Source organism: Siphateles boraxobius, unplaced genomic scaffold (assembly GCF_051911475.1).
Source record: "Siphateles boraxobius isolate OS27281-9 unplaced genomic scaffold, OSU_SipBor_1 8, whole genome shotgun sequence".
NCBI classification, from domain to species: domain Eukaryota; kingdom Metazoa; phylum Chordata; class Actinopteri; order Cypriniformes; family Leuciscidae; genus Siphateles; species Siphateles boraxobius.
In genome coordinates this window covers 24,616,894-24,625,220 of record NW_027509208.1, presented here as the reverse complement: position 1 = coordinate 24,625,220, position 8,327 = coordinate 24,616,894, and the positions used below count along the sequence as shown (strand labels likewise).

The window sequence follows — 8,327 nt, the reverse complement described above, 5'->3', positions numbered from 1 at the left end:
CGAACGATGCAGCTATTCCTCTGGCCGGTCCTTCTACCTCCGGATGCAACGATTCATCGAGTGCGCCTTCTTCATCTTACCAGCAAGCTCTTCCATACATGGCTCAAACTCCATTTCTGGACGCTCCCGCTCCCGCTCCTCTCGCTAATCCAGCCTTCAATCTCGCTACGGCAGCCCCTGCTCAGTCATTTGGTAGGCGATTCGTTTCACCAGCCGCAGCTACTGTGTCTCCAAATATAAGAGCTAATATCTTACAAGGTAAGGGCATTAATTTGGCTACTCTACTACTTACTTCGCCTGCAGCCAACAGGAAAATGGTCGACTGTGGTGACGTGGTAGTCTTTCTCAAAACTTCCGATCCCAGACTCCAGCGCAATCTTTCTTTTTCCGAATTTGTTATTGCTTTTAGCATTTTCAGAGACATTTTGTGCCAAACCTTTCCTGAAAGAAGGGAAGAGCTCGACCTCTATTAAGCTATGATGGCTGATTTTAACCAAAGGTACGGGGGCACCCTTTTTTACGAATACCACAAGTCATTCTCTGCTAAATCAGCCTCCTTTATCACACTGTACAATTCAAAACTAGATTGGTCTGTCATCGACACTGAACTGCTCATTCGTCATTTCGGAAGTCAAAAAAGTCTGGCTTGCTCTATCTGTAGCTCACACGGTCACTCTGCTCCATTCTGCCCTAAAGCTTTTACCAGCGGAACGCTGTAAAAAAGTAAGGCCCGCCCATGATGGCCGCAATCGCTCCGTCCACATCATGCAGTCCACAACGGTGTTGCTCTTTGCGCGAACTTTAATGAATCTGTTTGCTCATTTCCTAATTGTTGATTTACTCATATTTTTAGCTTTTGCAAGGATCCGCACCCGAAATCAGTCTGTCCACGCCGGTACAGACCAACACCCTGCAGGAAAGCCCCAAACCGGAACAAAATTCTGATCAACAGTCAGCCCTTCTACTCCTATTAACGTTGCAGTTCTGTCACGCTACCTCTCTTCCCATCCTGATTCGACCTTCGTCGATTACCTAATTACCAGTCTGTCTCAAGGGTTTCGGGTGGGCATCCTTTCCCAACTCACTACCACTTTCTTAGCTAAAAACTTGCAATCAGCCACAATTTAACCAGACGTGGTTTCTGCTTTGAGAGAAAGAAGTTAGTAAAGGATATGTTATTGGCCCTTTTGCTTCTCCTCCCTTCTCTCCTTTTCGGATCAATTCCATCGGTGTAGCTACACGCAAATACTCAGGCAAAAAAAAGCCTCATTTTCGATATGTCTTCCCCTCGTTCCTCTTACAAAGCAAGTGTAAACGAATGTATTCCTCTTCCACCTTTTTCTCTTCACTATGCATCAGTTGACAATGCTATTCATTTAATTAAGCTAGCTGGGTTGGCTAAAGCTGATATCACCGATGCGTTCAGGACTATGCCAATCCATCCTTCAGACTGGCCACTTTTCGGAGTTAAATGGCATTCAAAATTCTATTTCGCAGTAAGGCTCACTTTCGGGTGTAGAAGCAGCCCCCATATTTTTAATAATCTTTCAGAAGCTCTGTGCTGGATCTTGCTGAACGTTTGCAAGCTGCCTTTCGTCTTACATCTGCTCAACGATTTTTTGTTGATCGATTTTCCATCTATCCAATCTCCAATTCTAGACATACTTAAACAGATTTTCAGCGACGTAGGCGTTCCCCTCCCCTCTGAAAAAACCATGGGCCCTTCCACTTCGCTAGAATTTCTAGGCATCACTCTCGACACGATCAGCGATCAGTTGTATCAAAGCGTGATATGCTGTCCCTGCTCGGCCAATTAAATTTTGCCATGAGTATTATTCTACAAGGCAGGGCTTTCATTTCTCGGTTGTTAACATTGGCTCACTCCGTTCCAAATTTAAGTAATTCGATCCGACTAGACGAAGGCTGCTTGTCTGATCTCAGTTTCTGGACGTGCTTGCTGAACGATTGGAACGGGATTTCTTTTTTCTACAATGATGATTTTGAGTCATGCTCCATCGTCGAATTACTCACCGACGCCGCCCCTTCCATCGGTTTCGGGATCTTCTTTCAAGGCCAATGGGTTGCAGAAAAATGTCCAAACTATTTTCCTAAATCAGATTCTCGTTCAATCTCATCCGCGCTCTACGAGATCTATCCTCTCGCCGTTGCTAGCCTCATCTGGGGTTCGGCATGGTCGCATAAACGCATCTTGATGTTTTGCGATAACGAAGCCACAGTCGCAATCATTAACAAAGGCAGATCTTCTTGCCCTAAGATCATGCTTTCCTGAGGCGTTTAATCTGGCAATACGTCATCTACAACTTTATAATCAGTGCTGCTCACATGCCCGGTCACCATAACACCATCGCTGACGCGCTCTCTCGCTTTCGTTTTCAGGCTTTCAGACGGCTTTGCCCTTTAGCCAATCTGGATCCAACACCATGCCCCCCCCCCCAAACCCCCCCCCCCCCCCCCCCCAGCAGCCATAATGCTAAATAAGAGGAGTTGCTTATCTCGGCTAGACACTATTTCTCACTGGGCGTCGCTCCCTCCACTATAAAAGTATATACTTCTGCATGGTCAGCTTTTCTAATGTTTTGTTTTTCTCTGCACATTCCGCTATTTCCCATATTGATTTCGACCGTTTGCTCTTTTCAAGTTTTCAATTTTGAAAATCGCAATCTTAAAATTTCTTCTCTACGAAGATTGCTCGCCGGTGTCCAATTCTATGCCAAATACTTTGATTCTAATTTTTCGTCTGCCAAACGCCTGCCAATCACCATTGCCGATATTGCACAGATTAATCTCCTCTCTTCAAAATGGTCTCTTTTCCACCGATTCAAATAATCTGCTCGAAGCTGTTTTCTTATCTGCTTTTTACGGTTTCATGCGAGCAGGGGAATTAACCTCAGAAACCAAAAATATTCAATCCCGCCCGTGGTATTTCCTTTTCCGACCTTCGCTTCTTACCCAAATTCTATACTCTTTTCCTCAAACACTCCAAGAACGACTCTCAAGGCTCGCGTGTCACTTTTACATTCTCAAAGATTAATAATAATTTCTGTCCCTTTCTCTCTATGATTAAATTTCTTAAAACTCGCTCAGCAAGCTCTTTAGTAACGTTCCAGGTAAATCCCCTTGCAAATACTGGTGGTGGTACTACATTTATTTACTACTCATTCACCGAGCAGTAGCTCTATTTTGCATTATCTGATAAGCCATATTTGTGTTTGTGTTTGCTTTTGTCTCCGTGTTGAAGTTCTGTTCCGCGTGGCTTGTCTTCAGCCTGTCTCTCGTCTTCATGTGACACTTCTCGGCCTATTGGCTAAGCTCGGTCTCGTCCCAAGTAGGCTATCATAGCCGTGGTATGTGTGGTCGATTTTGGCCGTGTGGCCTATCTTGGCCTTGTCTTTACGGTCCATCGAGGCCTGTGTTTGCGTGGCCTAACGGCCTTGTCTTGTGGAATTTGTCTTTCGTGTGGCATTAGCGGCCGTTGTGGCTCCTAAGCGGTCACGTCTCTGTGGTCTCCCATGACCGTGTGGCCTACTGTGGCCTTGTCCTCCAAGGCCCATCATGGTCTAGTGACCTCTAGAGGTCTTGGTTTCATGTAGCTATATGGCTGTGTCTATGTTCAGCTCGTCTATGTGTGGCCTTTAGCGGCTCTGTGGCCTATTGCAGCCTTGTCCTATGTGTGGCCATTCATGGTCTGTGGTCCATCGCGGCCTTCATTTCGTGTGGTCTATCATGGCCGTATGGCCTATTGTGGTCTTGTCCAATGTGTGGCCCATCGTGGCCTTGGTTCTGTGTGGCTTAGTAGCCCTGTCTTATAGGTTTCGTCTTTGTGTGGCATTAGCGGCCGTCGTGGCTCCTAAGTGGTCTCGTCTTTGTGGTGTCCCATGGCTGTGTGGCCTACTGTGGCCTTGTCCTCTAAGGCCCATCGTAGTCTAGTGACCTCTAGAGGTCTTGGTTTCATGTGGCTAAATGGCTGTGTCTATGTTTAGCCCGTCTATGTGTGGCATTTAGCGGCTCTGTGGCCTATTGCAGCCTTGTCCTATGTGTGGCCACTCATGGTCTGTGGTCAATCGTGGCCTTCGTTCCGTGTGGTCTATCATGGCCGCGTGGCCTATCGTGGCCTTGTCCTATGCTTGGCCCATTGCGGTCTGTGGTCCATTGTGGCCTTGGTTCTGTGTGGCTTAGTAGCCCTGTCTTATAAGTTTCATTTCAGTGTGGCATTAGCGGCCGTTGTGGCTCCTAAGCGGCTCGTCTCTGTGGTCTCCCATGGCCGTGTGGCCTACTGTGGCCTTGTCCTATATGCGGCCATCATGGCCTTGTGATCCATCGCGGCCTCGGTTTTATGTGGTCCAATGGCCGTGCAGTCTATCGTGGCCTGTCCTGAGTGTGTGGCTCATCGGGGTCTAGTGGCCATCATGGCCTTGCTTATATGTGGTCTATCATGGCCGTGTGGGCATCGTGACTTGTCTGCGTGTGCCCATTGAGGTATGTTGGTCCATCGCGGCCTCGCTTATGTGTGGTCTATTACAGATGTGTGGTCAAGCTGACCTTGTGTTTATGTGGTCTATCACGGCTTTGTGGTCAAGCTGAACTTGTGTTTATGTGGACTATCATGGCCTGTGGTCAAGCTGACCTTGTGTTTATGTGGTCTATCATGACCGGCGACTCAACGGCTTTCATGTGCGGCCCATCATGATCAAGTGGTCCATCGCGGCCATGTCTCTATGTGTCACGATACAATTTACAAAAAGTGGAGAAGAGGACTCAAGTGCAGTAAAAGGATATTTATTAACAAATGAAAACAAAAACACAAAGCAAAAACCCACAAGGGGGAAAACATAATCAATGAAACATAAAACAGAACTGAACTAGAATGACAAACACTGACCAAGAACACGAAGACCATCACAAGGAACAGGGGTAACATAAGACAAAGATCCGACGAAGACAGCAAACAAGAAGAGACTTAAATAGGGAACAAATCAAGAGGGAACAGGTGGAAGAACTCAAACACTAATCAGGTAACGAGGGGGAGGGATCAAACAATGACAAGAGCACATGGCCCAACATAACAAAGACACCCATGTGCAATACGAGACAGGACAGACACGTGACACTATGTGGTCATTTTGACCTTGCGGTATTATGGCTTCTATGTGTGGTCCATAGGGCCTTGTCTCTATGTGGTCATTTGGACCTTGCGCTATTATGGCTTCTATGTGTGGTCCATAGGACGTTGTCTCTATGTTGTCTATTACACCATGTCCTCGTGCGGCCCATTGCGGTCTAATGGCCCATCACAGCCGTGTCATCATAAACAGGCACTACCATGGCTCATGGATATATTATATAATAAATAATAAAATAATAAAATAAAAAAACCTCCAATGATTGCTTTTATCTCTCTTAATTTTAATTTACTTTTCTTTTTTCTTTTCAGGAACTGCAGGATCCACCACTGCGTGAAAAGAGCTGTAATCGGGCATGTAAAACTCCTGAGTACTCCTGTGTACTCCACAAATAAACGTGTGTGTACGGGAGTTTGCTGTCCCGTCACACAATCCCGAATACTCCTGGATATCTACCAAGTTTGGGGCACAGTAGGGAGCCACTAAGGGCCATCAGTTACCATGGTGAATAATCCCCCGGTCGGGGTCAATGCAAGGGAATATTAGCATTTCACACCTTTGGGACACAAGGCAGTGGCCTCCTTCAATTGGTCAGAGGTCTTACATAGGATTGGCTGCTCAATGCTTTGTCCCTCCTCTAAACCCCCACACTATTGGTCCAGTTTATGGCCTCATTTGGGTTTATTATTACTCATTATTAATATTTATTATCATTGGTGTTCATGGTTATAATGTCAAGACAATCAGATAGACAAAGTTGAGTTTGTTATTTTTATTATTTGTAAATGACACTGGGCACATGACATATATATACACACAGTCAAAATTCTATAAATAAAAATACATTAGCACAGAATACACTTTACTATTAGTCATACAATATATAACCCCATATAATATATAAGGCCTGTGTATAATATATAGAAAACAATATAATATACAAATACTTTAGAATATATAAATAGTACAATATATAAATAATACAATTTATAAATAGATAACAATATGGAATTGTATAGAATATATAAATGCAGTATATATATAGAAAACTATATAGAATTATATATAATACAATCTATAAATAATACTTTATAATATAAATAATACTATATATAAAAAAACAACAGAATATTCAAATTATACTATAGAATAATATTTAGATGCGTAATACTAAAATAATTCACAGGCCAGCTTCTGTGGTCTCCACCGCGACTCGATCTGCACCAACTCGTGCATGATGAGTTCCCAAGTACTTCTGGTCTGCTTCCAGTCTTTTTTGTAGCACCCCACACAGCGCAGACAAAACTGTACTACGGGTTGGAGGCCGAACAACCCACACCGACTTTCCATCCAAGATAGCATCCTCCTCTTCAGATATGTGGTCAACTGTTGTAGTCTTCCAGATAGCTGCCTCTTCCTCTTGTCTGGAGAACGCCAGTCCTGCTGCTCAGCAGCTGCAAAATAGGAGGGAAAAAAGTAATTAAACCACTGAAAATATCAAATTGGTTGGGATGGGAGCCTCTCCCAGGCTGAGTCTTTTACTGAGATTTATATTTATTTACACTTACTCTTCTTTTTCTTTGTCTCATGCGCACAATGATCCTGCTGTCCTCCATCTTGTCTTTGTTCTTAGCTTGGGCCATCCTGTAACCCCTTCTAACAGTTTCAAAATACGTCTTGCAGGATGCTAGAGAGAGGGAGATAGTGAGGGGGGAGAATGTGTTTATTTATAACTAACTAATCTATACAGTTAAATAGTTGTAGCCTTGGGACATTCTCTTGTGATTTACCTTTAACAACAGCGGGATCTACGTCCAGTACAGCCATGGAGACGCCATTATAAAGATAGGTTGTGACCTCGAGGTTGTGGGGGGAGGATAGACTGTGGAGCAGTAATTAAAGAAGGTTGATTAAAAATATAATTTAGAAGAAAGGACTGTTATGAAACAATAGTTTTAAAGATATACCTTGTCTGTGGGTCATATTTGTGTATGTTGTTTTCCCCATTGTGCAATCTCCGTACAGCTTCCTGTAAACATCCAACATAGTATGAGGGCTCAATTCAAATACATTAATAAATAAAGCACACGAAGTTAAGCGGACACCGCCAAATGTTTGTGACGGTCAGAAAATAACTTACCGCAACAGAATTATTCCCAGCTCTCTTTAATTTCTTTGAAGCAGGCTCCTCTTTTGCCTCTTTGAGCTCATTGATGTCAGCCTCCATCTTATCCAACCTCTTGTCCATCGTCTCCAGCTTTTCAAATATCCTCTTCAAACTTGCATTTACCATATACACCAGTCTGTTTTCGTTCGGACTCAGAGTTTGAATAGCCACATTGTCCCGACGTAAAGGAGTAACATCTCTACTCTGCTCTCCGTAAAACTCCAGCGATCTTTTGCAAGCCATCTTGAAGAGCAGAGGACACCCAGATACAAACTGCTTTTCAGGGTCTACAGTCTTTGTTGTAGATTGACACAATGTAAAGCACTTATCAGCCCACCTTTCCTGAATACTAATGAGGGGGGCAGGGGAATAGGGGCAATCTTGAGCTGCCAGTCCCAAAACAAATTAGCATTTACAAAGCCAAGCCATCAACTAACAGCATGTGGTCAGACAATTTCCTTTTTTCGGGCCTTTGCGTGCATTTACAGGTACGCATAACAAAGTTCCAAAGATCCCTGCCAAACAGCACATTTAGCGGGCGTATTCATTGTCTGAATTCTCCCGTATACATCCCTTTTGACGCAGTGCACGACCGGTGGACATACTTACTTATAGTTCTTTGGGGGTTGGGCCCTGTCCCGGTGGAATTATTCCTCCACCTTTCTCTGGGGGTCGGCTGCGCCCCAGCCTTCATCTTCAGGCAGGACATGCAGATTCGGCTACCCTCGTTTTGCTCGCTGAGGACCAAAGAACTTTATAAATTTACGTTTGCCGAGCTGTCAATAAATATACGCTTATTATTTAATCTATCATCCGAGTCTTTCTGGTAGAAATGAAAGCTTTAGCGTAAGTTCTGTCAGGAAGACTCAATCAGCGTGTCACGCTTTACCTCTCTTCTAACCGATCAGGTGCTTACACTCACAGTATATAAAATTGGTACTTACATTTGTCTGAGTTCGCAGATACTGTCGCTACCAGCTACCTCCATCCTCCCAAACCACCTCCAAGATGGTCCCTTC

The 8,327-nt window shown here is 44.2% G+C and overlaps 1 long non-coding RNA gene across 1 annotated transcript; it reads right to left on the bottom strand.

Annotated features, from left to right (window-relative positions):
* Positions 1–6,961: 6,961 nt before the first annotated feature.
* Positions 6,962–7,454, bottom strand: LOC143728919 (uncharacterized). Its single transcript, XR_013199922.1, has 3 exons — positions 7,282–7,454; positions 7,109–7,170; positions 6,962–7,023 (listed from the first exon to the last, which is right to left on the bottom strand). It is a non-coding gene; the product is annotated as an uncharacterized LOC143728919 (long non-coding RNA).
* Between the last annotated feature and the right edge of the window lie 873 nt (positions 7,455–8,327).